This window comes from Oryzias latipes, chromosome 2 (assembly GCF_053564925.1).
Source record: "Oryzias latipes strain Hd-rR chromosome 2, Olatipes_Hd-rR_3.1".
Lineage (NCBI taxonomy): Eukaryota > Metazoa > Chordata > Actinopteri > Beloniformes > Adrianichthyidae > Oryzias > Oryzias latipes.
Window position 1 is genome coordinate 16,241,660 of NC_136238.1, and position 14,464 is coordinate 16,256,123.

A 14,464-nucleotide genomic window follows, 5' to 3' on the forward strand; every position below is an offset into this window, starting at 1 on the left:
GTCCTTGGGCAAATCACTGAATCTCCACATTGCTCTTGATGGTTGGCACTCGTATTAGGCAGCAGAGCAGCCATCAATGTGTAAATATGGAACTGTGACTATAAAGTGCTTTGGGCCTTCTAAGAAAGTAGTAAAGTGCCATATAAAGGCGCCTTTTATCATTCATCATATCTTCTATTTTTATCTACTTTACATTTTGTTCATATTTCGTTCTGTAATCAAAGTTATTCAAGGCAGAAACTGGCCAATCAGGTGCTTCGATAAAGGTATGTGGACTTTGGTTGAACAGTCGAAACGTTTGATTGACAAATAATCTCAAGCCGACTTTCAAGTGGTAGGGGTGTGGCCTTCCAACAAGCTTACTTCTGATTGGTGAGAGTGGTTGCCAGGGAAATGATGACTCAGATTGGCTTGGACCGATCCCTGCTTACTGACAAAGTACAACTTTTTCAATCAAAACAGATAAAGATGGTCTGCAGAATCCAAAATGGGGTTTGCCCTCATAAAAAAAAAAAGCATTACTGCTAATGTTGTGTGCAGCTTTAACAAAAAAAAAGGTGGTTGTTAAAAGGATTTTTCCAGTTTCACGTTACAATAACGCAAACAATGCTGTTTGCTGGAAGTCTTCAGTTCTCTCCCACAAGCTCTCAGCTTCAAGCACTTCCATGGCTACAAAGCCTTGACCAAAGTCCCTTTTTTTTAATCTCCATGGAAATGAAAAGCGGTGTGAAGAAACTCTTAGCAGCAATGTTTGTAATGCTGAAAGTATTGTGTTCAGACAGAAAGGAGCTTTGTCAGGACAGTTGTGTGTGGTAATACATTTGTTTGCACAAGTCTCTAGTTTTCTAAAGTCATTGTCTTGACAGAATAAAGAGGTTATCGAGCAGACGCTGAAACCCTGACAGTCCGACCCCTGTTTTTTCACTTTAAAACAATTGAAATATCTTATGTTGAGGCAAAATTGGAGAAAAATGTTCCAGCCAACTTCTTCAAAAACTTGACAGACTTTTGCATTTTTAATCAAGCCTATCACTCAAAATGCTCCAATTCTGTCTCCTACTGCATTTAGATTAGATTTTATTCAACAATGCATGATATGCATCACATCTTGTCATTTTAAAGACTGAATAAATAACCTAATTTGTGTTATTTTTAAAGCTGGCAAGTTAGGAAAACTTGTCACAATTGATGATCCAAAGAAATTAATCAAAATTATACATATACACCCAGCATGTCATGCATGTTTGAGAACTTGCTGAATGTGGGTTCTTGAGCGCGCTTTTAGCATACGGTGTTCACACTGGACCAGCGCATGTACTTATAAAGCTTGGTGTGAAATGTTGAAGCGGTGCAAATCTTGCTATAGGCTTTCTTTTTTCACAGCTACTTCCTGATATGTAGTAGCTGGATGACTCACTTGGCTGTGTGTAGGACTGGCACACAAGAAAACCAGGGTTAGCTTCCCAGGGGGTATGATGAGATAGTGTTGGTCCGTGTGCAAGATCCTTTGCGCGACTGCCTAATTATGTAGCCACAAAAGGGCCCAGGTTGGGTCTTCCTGTGCCATTCCCCAGCCCGGAAAAATACAGGGTTGTGTAAGGAAGGGCCTTCTGGCTTAAAGGTCTCTGCCAAACCACCTCTGCAACTCAGTGAAAGCTGATTTGCTGTGGCGACCCCCAACAGTTTGTGCCAAAAAGTGGAGAACAAGCTCTTTTCCAACATATGAAAGACTCTGTGTCATATAATGCTGGCCAGACACAAACCGTAATTTTTAATCTTCCCCTCAAGATCACTTTCAAATGGTTGCCACTTTTTGTGAGATGAAAAGGATGCTACCCCATATGTCACTACCAAATCTGAATCCCTGATCAGTCAAACATCAACTGGTTTAACGTTCAACAGTTGTTCAATAGCCACGTGTTTGGTACGTAGAGCCCGAAAACTGACTTAAAAACGTCCGTAGCAATGTGTACACGTGAACATTTTGAACGCAGAGGCCCGAAGTCTGCATATATGCACATTTACTCAGACTACTTTTTTGGAAGTGGTTGCTTTAACACGTGTTGCCAAAGCCGGTGTGAATGTAGCATAACACCTAAAATGTTTATCAACCAAAACGGTTGAAGATAAAGTTTTGTCATGAAAATGTCATGTTCACTGGAAAAGACTTTGACCTTATCATAGCAGCTTACAATCTTGTTCAGTCAGCGAAACTAACGGAATTTAATGGGGGTTGGAAGTCGTTTGGAAAGTAACAATGACTTTTATGTTGTCATCCTGCACATGGATGGAGTCCCTGAAATCCACTAATCCCACCAGATGCAATACACATCCTGGAAAATAAAAGAAAACCATGAAATGAGCTTCCTGTTCTGGGCTTGCAACTGCAACCCGACGTGCTTTACACAGGAGCATGACACTCTGCTGAACTCTTACGATGCCCCCGCAGGTAGGAAACAACCAGGAAAAAAAAAAGGAAGGCCCAAGGGGAATGCAGCGAGCCAAGAGAGGGCAGAGGAATTTTCCAATTTTCCGAACCTTTATCAAAATACGTAACTGTCCCCCCTCCTCCTATAACTCCCAACCCTGCTGCTCTCCAGAAAAGCTCAACACGTGTGTTTCATCACCTGGCTGCAGACAGTTTGAGAAACAGCAGCACATGTGGATGTTTCCACTGTGCTTTCTCTCAAGGAAAAACATTCAAGACATCCATTTAATAGCACGAAACATCATTTTCAGTCCAGAAAAGTGATTAAAAGTCCACCATAGTGGATTTTTTAATTGCTTGCACATTACGGTACTACTAAATTACTTAAACACACAAAAATGACAAAATCATTTAAGTTTTGTCTATACTGTAACCTCAAATATTGTTAATGACATGTTATCATTTATTTTTACTATCATAAAAATATTCATGACTTTTTCTTCATTCTACACCCCTTCAATCATTGTGCACAGCTGTCACCTATACATAGGAGGGCATAAATTATGTAAAAAAGCCTTTCTCCTGACTAATCTGGTTTTAACGTATGCTAATGTTATGCTAATGTTTTTTTTTTCGTACACTCAAAGTCTGACTAATTATTTTAGTTGTTCTTGTTATTACTGAGGTGTAGGGTCCTCTTGTAGTTTCATTTGCTGGAAGCAAATTAAAGTTATAAACAAATGAAAATTTAAAAAAAATACTTTGAAGAAGACAAAAGTAAGATTTGAAAAATGGTTGACAGCTACTACTAACAAAACATGAACCAAAAAATAAAGAAAAATGCAGAGAAAACAATACAGAAGTGTGGAAGTAACTGCCACGAGGTGAAAGATATGAACAGGAAGAAAAGCCAAACAACAAAATCTATTTGACAAAATAGAAACTGGAAGTTAATCTGTGTAGCTCAGGTAAAACTCATCTCAATAATTGCAGTGATCCAAACCATTAAACTTAAATTACCAAAGCAAAGACAGTTATAGATATAAAGAAAGTATTAGGAAATAATAATTACCTTAGACATAACTTAGCATTTAGGAAGACACTGCACTGTCAGACTGGGTTGTCAATGTGAAGACCATCAGGAAGTAGCTAGAAGCATTCAAATCATTTTGAAATTCCTCTATGTAACAAACACCAATCATAGTGGTACGCAAACAATCTAAAAACACTTTCAAATTATAATAATTTTAATAGCAATTATATATATATATATATATAAAATGCCCCAATCGGGGTTGCCTAGTGTTCATTCTAGACATGATCTTGTCTTTCAGGTCAGTTGCTGCGTCGCTCAGCGTATCTGTGGTTGTTGGGGCTGTGTACCCAATATCAGGGTGGGTGTGTGGTATAGCCTCCTCTCTGACCTGTTGTCCTGGCTCTCCCGTGGTATTGCCATCATATTGTAGCGCTTCAATCTCAAGTTGTGACAGGAGTTTCCGCTTGTGGATGTCTGAACCCTGGTTTCCTGCATGACAGTCCTGCACCTTACCAACCGATGTACCAAGCCGGTCATATATATATATATATATATATATATATATATATATATATATATATATATATATATATATATATATATATATATATAAAGGAAATAAATATTACTGACATAACTTTTTTTTGGTGCACTCAGTATTCAAGTTTAAAAAAAAAGGCATCTGGTTAACAAAATGTTGTAAAACTTTGAGGAAACATGAAATCTTTTTTTTTTTTTTTTAACAAAAACATTGGTCTAAAAACAGTAAACATTTTTTTAAAAGCCTTTTCATATCACATTGACAACATTGAAAAGGTAAACAGCCTTTAATTTTAAAGTGTGCACCAGTCAATTTCAAAATGTTGACAGCAATAAACATCACATTGTTGCGGGACAGATGAACTGATTTCACATTTAAAAAAAAAAACTTTTTAATTCAAAAGAATTGAGGCTAAACTTGGATAAAACATCATGTTGCAGAGCTTCTTTTCCCAACTCTACCAAGATTTTCCAGTTTCAGATGACAAGTAAAAACAAATCTAAACTTACACTATGTCAGCTGGGTCCACTCAGCGGGTATGCAGCTCTGTGACGATCAGGGGTCTTTTAGTTGTGAGGACAGCGTAGTGATGTGACCTCCCCTTTGATGGCTAAAAACATGCTGTCGTAAATTCCCCTGGAAGAGTTGCAGGGGTTGCGTTGGGTGATGTTGGGAAGGGGGAACAGCTGAGCACAAACACATTTGAACCCACTATCTGTGCTGGAAATGTTCAGCAACAGCCCGTAAAAACTTGTAAATAGACAGCGGGGAGGAGGTGGCAGTGCAAGAAGGAGTAAAGGAGGCGTGGTGGGGCGGGAGGACAAGGAGGATTGAGGAGAAGTTCCACATTACATCACCAGCAGCTGCTGACAGTGTTTATTAACTAACTGCCAGCACCAAAGAAGTCCCACCATGTGGTCAGATAACACTTGTGTGCATTGAAAAGGATGTCCAAACATTCAAACAAACACAGAAAGACTTGTATATCTTTAGTGTTTTCTTGGGAGTTTTTGGGTACAGTTGCAGTAAGATTGCCAACTACCCTTGCAGAAATTACTCAGACAGAAATGACAGTCATGGTTCGATCGCAAATGATATACAAGGGCTGCTGTTGCTACATTCCTCAAGTGTCTTGGTTTGGCAGTGTCTTGAGCCTCTCTTGCATTTTTCCCTCCCCTTCCTTTTTCTCATTTAAACAGAGGCACATGACTCACAAGCAGACTTCTTCATGCCGGCCTGGAGCCACCGGGGCTCCACTTCTTTTCGACCACTCTGCAGGGCTCTCCTTAGAGTACCGCATTCCTTCCAACCAGGGTTAAATTTGCAAAGAAACATCAATCCAGTCATGTGTTCCTTAAGTCTACTGTTAGCATTGGATTTTTGCAGAATGCGCGGGCTTGAAGCCAGTCGGCTGGAGCGTCAGGCGCCCACTGCTTGTCATCCATGACCTGTGCAAAACAAACGGCTCACTTCAGCCCCAGCTCGTCCTCGCAAACCCAAGATTTTCTGCAGTAATTTTGCTCTGTTTTTGCATTCTTCCGCTATAAGGTCACAGCATTGCAGCATTATTCACCCACGGAGGAGAAATGAGGCCGAGGCTGAGGACACCGCCGCGAGACAAACAATTGAAGTCATCTTTTCATCACAAGCATTAGACACAAATGTCAGCAGCTAATTGGATAAAAAGCGCTATTGCATTGGCATCAAATGTTATGAACAGACGGGGGGAAATTGGAACGACTCTGGGAAAGATTCCTTTAATGGAAATCTTTGATTGTTTAATTGAAAACTTGTGTTTTTTTCTGGCAATCTAATAATAAATGAGACATTCCTTGAATCAAAGGAGGGTTGACATTTAGCCTGGAAATATTAATCTAATAAATTTGCCATGAATTCAATTCTAATAGGTTGGTTTTGAAAATGCTGCAACTTCAATCACACATAGAATGCTTTACACCACAAAAATATTTGCATGCGTTTCCTCTTTCCAGTTGGTGAAATTCTTTTTTGCTTTCTGTAAAGCTTTGTTCACATCCCCCTCTCCACTGTGTGTTAAAGAAACCGAGTCTTTCTAAACATACTTCAAATGCATTTGGACTTGCACGCTTGAACTCTTCTGTTCACGTATGCTACGCAAGTTTCTGTTTCAGGGCTTTTTGTGCAAAACACGTGGCCACTTAACACATTGCAAGCATTGAAATAGAAGGCTTGGATTTGATAGTGACGAATAGATAGCATCCCCTTTAATTTACTGAAGTACCTTTGTTTTTTGTTTTTTTTAAGTGATCACGGAAGAGAAATTAATTATTCTGGTTTGTCCCTAGCCAGATTTATAGGACGGGTCTTTCATATATATCAGAATGGAGCTGTGAAAGAAAAACCCTGGAGCAAGATTTGCAAAATTTACATTGGTTCAACATTTCGCACCAAGCCTCTTCCAGCTGTTGTGGCAGACATGCACTAGTAAACAGTCGAAAAAGAAGAAGACCATCCCTGCCTGTCCTGTGTAATTGCCATGGGCTGAATGCACGTTCAAAAACGCACACTTAACACATTCTTGAACACACATCACATTTCTGGTGTGTCCATAACTTTGCACATATCTTCCTCTTTCAGAAGCTTCTTCTCTTTGTAATTTTATCTAGGAAGTATACACTTCTTTCCTGTGGTATCAAAACACCTTAAATCCCCTTTTTAGAGGTGTACTCCCAAAAGTGCAGTTGTGTTCCTTTGCACATAAATTACTGCAGGCATGTGTTTGAAAGTTAAGCAGGAAGGTAATGACCAATGATCCTCAAGCGTTCACCTTGACCCGAGGCACATCCGGAGCTAATCAAGCCAAGAGGTCCCAACTCCTTTATGGAAGAAGCTCTAACACTGCAGGAGTGCAGAGGAAGCGACTGCGAGGGAGTAGATTCCAGTGCTGTATGTTGTTGCAGATGATTTTACTGGGGCAATTTTTCTGAGAAAGATGAGGCCCAAGCACCCAAAGATGACCTCCACAGAACCTTAAAATATACTCTTTCCTAGAAATGCTGGAGGAACACTGGCAGGAGACGGTAAGTCTGTGTCATGGTAGATCAGTAGTAACTGAAAACACTGTTCTCTTACCTTAAAAGTAAGTCCTTTTTCTCTGGGGTGCACTTTTGTGTATTTGAATTTTAAAGGAAACATTCTACACGTCTACTCTCAAAGTTGTCACTGGGTTCCTGTTGGTGTTCTAAAATCAGCCCAAAATTATCCCAAACCGTTTTCAATTTCGTTATTTAGATAATGCTGGAACAGAGTGGAAACGTAATGAAAAGTTAGCAATCTGAGTTTGAATTTCGTCTCATTAAAGAAAAAATGGAAATGTGTATGTTATGATTTTTACTAATACTTCCAAATTTGTGTGGCCAAATGTCCTTTTATGGGCAACATCTTTGAGAGTTAAAGAGAACACTTCTACAAATAATTATGTGTTTGTGTTATTTTGTCTAAAACTATTTAGGATATGTCACAATCTAGTGCGAAATAAACTGTTGGTTAAAATTTTGCAATATTGCATATTATTATTACTACAATTTAGATTAAATACTACTCTTTTGACACTGTAATCAAAGTCAATGCACAATCTGCTGGATTTTGCGGGAGAAAAAAGAAAAAGAAAATATAAAGTGTTTGCTACAACCTATTGCTTGCATCATTGCCGGTAAGAAAAAAAAAGGACATATATATATCTCACTCAACAGGATCACCGAGTGGTCAACGACATTGTTTTTTATACGGGATGCCTGCATTCCAACATACAAGTTCCCCATGTTTTGCCGGCAGACAGGTCATATCTAGCTGTAAGAGTTGAGTGTCCAAACTTTTTTGCCAGATTTGGTAGGGTGAAAATGTGTGTGGGCTAACCAATTGGCCAGTATTGTTTAAACCTTTATAATAACAATAAATTAAGAACATTTTTTCTTTTTTTTTTACAATTGAATACTTTTCCTTTTCTTAACATGTACTGATAATATACGTTTTTACCTAAATTACTGTGCATTTCTGATTTGAAGACAATAATTATATCTTTTTTTTAAAATCTGGAAAAAAAAATCTTCTGCCCACATTAAATCTGGGTTCATGTAAAATAGCTTGACATAAAATACAATTCATGATTAAATGCTCACTGTAAACTTCTAAATGTTAATCTGGTGCACAGGAAATAACACAAATAGCTCTCACATTTCACTCACAGAAACAAATAAATCTGTTCCTCTTATTTGGCCCTTAAGGCTCTGAAGGTTAAGTAGCCACAGGCTTACAACAACTCAAAAAGTTATTTAGCCAATCACAATCACGAAATTATACACAGTTATTAGAAAATTGCTAGGGGGCCACATGTTACTGATTTTGTGACAGGACCTTGTGGCCTGGTAGAAATTTGAATGCTGGCCACATTTGGCCCATGGGCCAGACTTGGGTCATGCTCGCAAAAAGCAGTTTTTGCTCCTCAACCCCAACAACTGGAATTTACAGCATGTGACATTATAATTCTAAGGGTTTAAGTATCACTCGGTGCACAACAAACTGAAAACCTATAGTTTAACTCAAATGTTAACTGTCTCCAATTTGGTAAAGCATAGATCCTGTTGTTTACTTTTATGACATTTCACAAAACTACTCTGTTCAGTTGCGAGCAAACAACCGGAGGTTTAGTAAAACATTTCCAGAAATGCTCCAGAGCCTGGTCGCGATAGATTAAATGTGTGATTGTTTTGACGTGGCAGGAGTACAATGAAATCTCAAAGGTGGAACAAGGACCCATAATCTCTTGATCCTCCTGTCATCTTTTGGACAAGTTTGTCTGCTTTCCCATTTAACCACAATATGTCCCCCATTGGAGCAGCCTGCAGCTGCAGTTGAGACCACAAAGACCATAAACCAGTCAACTCCACAGTGTGCTACTTCAAGCTTCTTTGCAGGACCTGTCTTGGTCACTCTTTTTCAGCAGGAAATCCCACATAGGACAAATGTGTTTGTACATGAAACACCAGCCAGTCCTGGAGATCCAGATGTGATGCCTCCAGCACTCTCAAAACCAAAACAGAAATACAAGTTCAGAAAAGAGAAAGACCTTTTGTCGCTTCTGCCGACATAAAAACAAGACGACCCTGGGCCAATTTACATAACCGAGAATCTTGAGATAAAATCTGACTCCATTGTCAAAAACCCGTGCTGAGGTAGAGATGGTTTACGTTTCCCTTGAGGTTTGCATTAGACCGTAACGTCAAAGTGCCACATCAATGTTATTTGCAGCTGCAATGGAGTCTCTGTTATGGCCCTCTTTTACATCAACAGACCAAGACAGCGAGACCCCAGAGAGACCCGTACAGTACATACGGTAAAGATTTCAACTTTCACAAATCAGACGGAATCGTGGCATTTGCGCTGATGTCAGCTACTCCGAGTCCACAGGAGATCAAGCTAAAGAAATTTAGATGAGAAAGGAAAGTAATGCAGAGCATAAAAAAAAACAGTGTCAGCTCTTTGTCTGGTTGGACATACATTATACAGTTGGGATAAACGATGGCTACTCTCCTGATGTTTCTCTGTAGATTCCCGTGACATTTATTAGAATGTTTTTCCACCATTTTTAAAGGAAGGGCTGCCAAGTTTTGACTGTAAAATTCATTTTATTGAATTTACGGTCAGTATATCCTCACATGCTTTCCGTGCACATCTCCATCCCAGACTTTTGTGAAAAAACGGTGCCTGCCTGGAGGGGCTAACTTGTATCTTATGGCTGTCTCGTGCACTTTTATTTCCACTCTCCCTGAGGTGAGGGGATGGGAGAGTCAAACAAAGATACACAAGCAAGCCTCATGTTTTCTCCCAGTGTTTGTATGCAGTGCCACAGTCAGGCCTCTTGCCAACTTTTCCTCCTCCCCCTAGGCTCCCCTAGGCTGCAAATACACCACTGCCTTCACCTCCATCCTTGTTCCCCAAGCTCCAGGGGGACAAAGAGGTCACACAAAAATTCAGGCATGGTAGGGGGTAGTCAAGGTAGCTGTCCTGTTATGGACAGCATGCCAGCTGGGATAAAAAGAGGAACTCTACAGTTTCTCTCTTTCTGTTTTCCTCTCACCTCATAGTCCTTCAATGAAAGCATTGTGCGGGCTGGAGGACGGATATGAGGTCCCATTTGGCTGTCACTGACATGGAAAAAAAGAGCCTGCTTGCGACAGATGACGAGATCAGTGGCCTGTAATTAGCTGTGGATGTTGGATTGGCTCTTACCCTTCTGAATAAAAGACACTTTCCACACCCAGATTGGAAAATCCACATATAAAGATATAAAAGGATATGTAACAAAAAGACAAACAGTGTGAAACAACACCCAACTGTCAAAGGCCTGTTAACCTATAGTTGTAATTATGACGCACATGAGGTTTCACTCTGAATTGTGCAATAAATCCAGTAGTGCAAACAATGGAATCTGCCAATTGGGTGGCCTGGATCCCTAAAAAAAAAGAAAAATTAAACCTATTTTTTAAGGTCATGGGAGAATATTTGATGCACAACTGGGACTTTTCCAGGGAGACACAGGTGTGATAACCCAACTGTGAATAAGATCTCAGTCTTATTACAGCTCAAAAATCCCATCTGGGAGGAACATGGAACACGATGAGCAGCGCCTTCATTTAGTATTTCTGGGTACATTTGATCTGTGTGTCTGAAACAACATGAAATCCATACAAGGATCATATCTGGGTAAAAAATTGTCTGTCCCTCACTGCATATGACTTCCATATACAATCTATAATAATTTATTTCAATACAGTGGGGCAGAAAAGTGTTTAGTCAGATAATCTCTCTCCATCTGGGGCTGCCCACAAGATCTCACCCTGTGGGGTCAAAATGATTACAAGAACGCTGAGCACAAATCCCAGAACCACACGGGGAACCTAGTGAATGACCTGCAGAGAGTTGGGACAAAAGTAACAAAGACTCCCATCAGTAACACACAACGCCATCAGGGACTCAAATCCAGGCAGTCTACAGATCTCAACCCTATAGAAAATCTTTGGAGGGAGTTAAAAGTCCGTGTTGCTCACTGACAGGCCCAAAACATCATTGCTCTAGAGGAGATCTGCATGGAGGAATGGGCCAAAATAGAAGCAACAGTTTGTGAAAATCATGTAAAGACAGACAGAAAAACTTTGACTGCTGCCATTGCCAACAAAGGGTATATAACAAAGTATTGTGTTGAACTTTAGTTATTGACCAAATATTTATTTTTTCCATAATTTACGAATAAATACTTTAAAAATCAGACAATTTGATTTTCTGGATTTGGCATAAAAAGCAAAATGATGAGAAAAGTGAATAAAGGTTGTAGCTAAGAGTTTTACAGTTTTAAAATATCTGTAATCCTATTTTGTGGATTTCCCCTTTTATCATATTGTAATCATTTTTAGAATGTAACCCCCACGATAAAAGGTTTGCATTTTCACACAGAGGATGAAAAAAGAAACGCACTGTGTTGAAAATAAGAACACTTTAAACTCTAACCTACCCTACTTTTGTGTACCTGTTTAATGCAAGACATAGTTTTGAAATTTCAATTTCAAATCAATTCATTTCAATTTTTCAAACTGAAGATTAAATTTGATGAATTTCTAGTTTAAATAGTACCAAGCACCTTTAAAAATTAGGATAGGTTAAAAAAGGCTGCTGAAACTTTTACCTATCTTAAAGGACCCACTTAGATGAAAATTGTGTTTCTGGTGTTTTTTAACATGCTTTTGGAGGACAAATTAGAAGAAAATTAGGCTTAAAATTGCATTTCAGAGTATATCCTTTTTCAAATTTAAATCAGAAACAGACGAAAACAATTGATTGTATTTGCTACGTAGAAAATGCAATGGGCTCCCTGCTCCGCCCCATTCTGATGCATCCATTGGTAGACAACTAGATCAATGTACGTGTTTGTTTTCCTCGTCTGAGCTGGCATCTGGCTCAAAACTGAATGGCTGAATAGTTCCAGTATTGCTCAACATTTTTTGTTGCACTGGGAATTTTAGGCTGGGGGTGTGAAGAGCTGTATGCTAGCGGGAGAGCGTGTAAACAGAGAGCTCTCAGCAATGGAAAGGGGAAGTGGTGGTGGGGTTGCTCCGGTCTAGTGTCTTTATCAGATTATCAGAGTTGTTCTTTAAGGTTTTTTTTTTACTGTAATACAGCTGTTTTAACATATGACTTCTCTTTAAAACAATGGAGATGAATAGATTTTTCATCTGCCACGCTCACATAGTTCAAACAGACTTTCTTTCCCAAACACAACATTCCTTTTAGCTTGGATAATCAAATGCGTTCAGTGGCTTGAATGCTGGACTGTTTCTTCAGCAGAAAGTGGACTTTTTGTTATTTAAGTCCCACGAAAACTCCAAACTGCTTTTCATGCATTTTACTAGGTCAACAGGGGACCTACCAGATCTGGACTTTGCATTGGTTTATACTTTATGACTCTAACTTCTTTGGTGTAGCTTGAAAGAAAAGCCATAAGTTTTAAGTTAAAACGGGTTGTTAGGCAAGGGAATAACATCTAAATCGCTGCTATCCAAGGGGTCCCCTTTAGAACTGAATGTATTTTTTGTCGAACCCAGACAAGTTACTGTGGTGATTAAGCCCCTCTTTCAGGCCAGAGTCTCATCTAAAGGTGGGCTCCCTCTTTGAAACACAGGATATGTGGCGTGTCATCGAACCACAAGAGTCTCAGCTCTGCTTCAAAAACTTTCCGATGACAGTTGTTGGTCAGAGATGAGAGGGGCAATGTGGCTGTAGAGGACATCAACCCGCGGGACGAAGCTCTCCCATGGGAACACAACCAAACTCCTTCGTACTCACTGGGAAGCCCTTTACATCGCCCTGTCTGGGCTTTCCAGGGAGCCTTTTGATGTCCTGGGATCAGGGCAGCCTGGAGTCTGAATGGGAGGAGAGCTAAACTGGCATTCTTGAACGTGCTTGTAGCATACGGTGATCACACTGGACTGTCGCTACATGATACTAGTGTCGAAGCGATGCAAATCTTGTGTAAGGGTTTTTCTTTCACAACCAATATATGAAAGAGTGGGTGTCATGTAGTTTTAGCCAGACACAAACTGCAATCATTCATTTCTACTTCATAATCAATTTTTCAAGGTTCAACTAGTTTAATTCTCAACGTGCGTTTTGTACATAGAGCCCGAAAACTGGCTTAAAAACCTGCGTGAACACGTGAACAACGCATGAACATGAGTGTTTTAAATGGAGATGCCTGAAACACGCTTATGGGTGTTTATATAGACTTTTTATAGACTTCATATATAAATGGTAGCGGGAATGCGCATTTCCGAGCCCGGTGTGAACGAAGCATTGCAACAAAATCAACAAGCATCTGATCTCTCTCAAATCTAATCTGTAACCATCTAACTGTTGTACCGTGACCAGAGTTGAATGATTTTCCACAAAAAAAAAAAAAATACTTTGATCAGGTTGGCGGTGCAATACTAGACTGAACATTTCCAACAACTAGATTAAACATTTAACGTCAGATGCCTTTCTTATGGCTATCAAGAAGCTACCTTTTTTAATGGGCTTTGTTTATAATGCTATATCAGCAAAGATTTTGCCTGTCATGTTTTGTAAACTGGTATAGATGAGAATTTACCAACTGAAACTTAACAAATGTCAAAATAAATGTTCCTTTCTTTTTTCAGATTCTGATGGTTAATCTTAACTGTAATAGGTCATTTGTTTACATCCTAAAGAGCCACTCCGATCATCTTTTGAGCTATTTTAAAACCGTTCCCAGTGGGTTTTTTAATTACAATTGCTGTATTTTTAGCACTACAGGGCCCACCCAATCATAAGGTGCATCTTTAATGAATGGTCTATTTTCAAACTTATGCCATATATAAGGCGAACTGAACTATAAGGCTGATTCAGCGTGACAAAAGAGTCAAATTGAAGTCTGTCAGTTAGTCATTCTTTGTTAAGTGCATTACAGTAATTCCAGAAGTTGTTTGTAACGTGCTACATGTTAGCACGTAACCATACTTTCCAACCACGTTTGCAAAACTATGGAGCCCGTGACATGAATAAAATAATAAATATCTTGTGCCCACAAAATAGTATTTCATTTCCACGCAATAATTACGTTGTGCCAAGAAAATGTCTTGTTCCCACAAAATATCTCATTCCCACGAATTAATTTGTGTGAACGAAATAATTATTCCCGTCATAAGTCATTCATAAACACGGATGTGAACAATATTTGGATTTACAGCAGGTACTTTCACATTTCTGTCTGTGTGTCTGTGTGTGCATGGAAGACACGGATGATGTTTAGAGATCACGACTTTTTTCCTTTTGTATTTGCATGTATGACCGTGTTAATTTGTAATACAGAAATGATGCATAGACAGTGGTAGAAAAACCAGGCTACAGAGGT

At 39.3% G+C, this 14,464-nt stretch overlaps 1 protein-coding gene across 1 annotated transcript in view; it reads right to left on the reverse strand.

The window, feature by feature from the left end:
* The window catches only part of LOC101162908 (nck-associated protein 5), a 165,462-nt gene extending 160,738 nt beyond the window's left edge, over positions 1-4,724 (reverse strand). Inside the window, exon 1 of the mRNA XM_078943191.1 lies at positions 4,515-4,724. The gene's annotated coding sequence lies outside the window, so the exon portion shown is untranslated. The remainder of the gene's footprint in view (positions 1-4,514) is intronic.
* Positions 4,725-14,464: the final 9,740 nt, after the last annotated feature.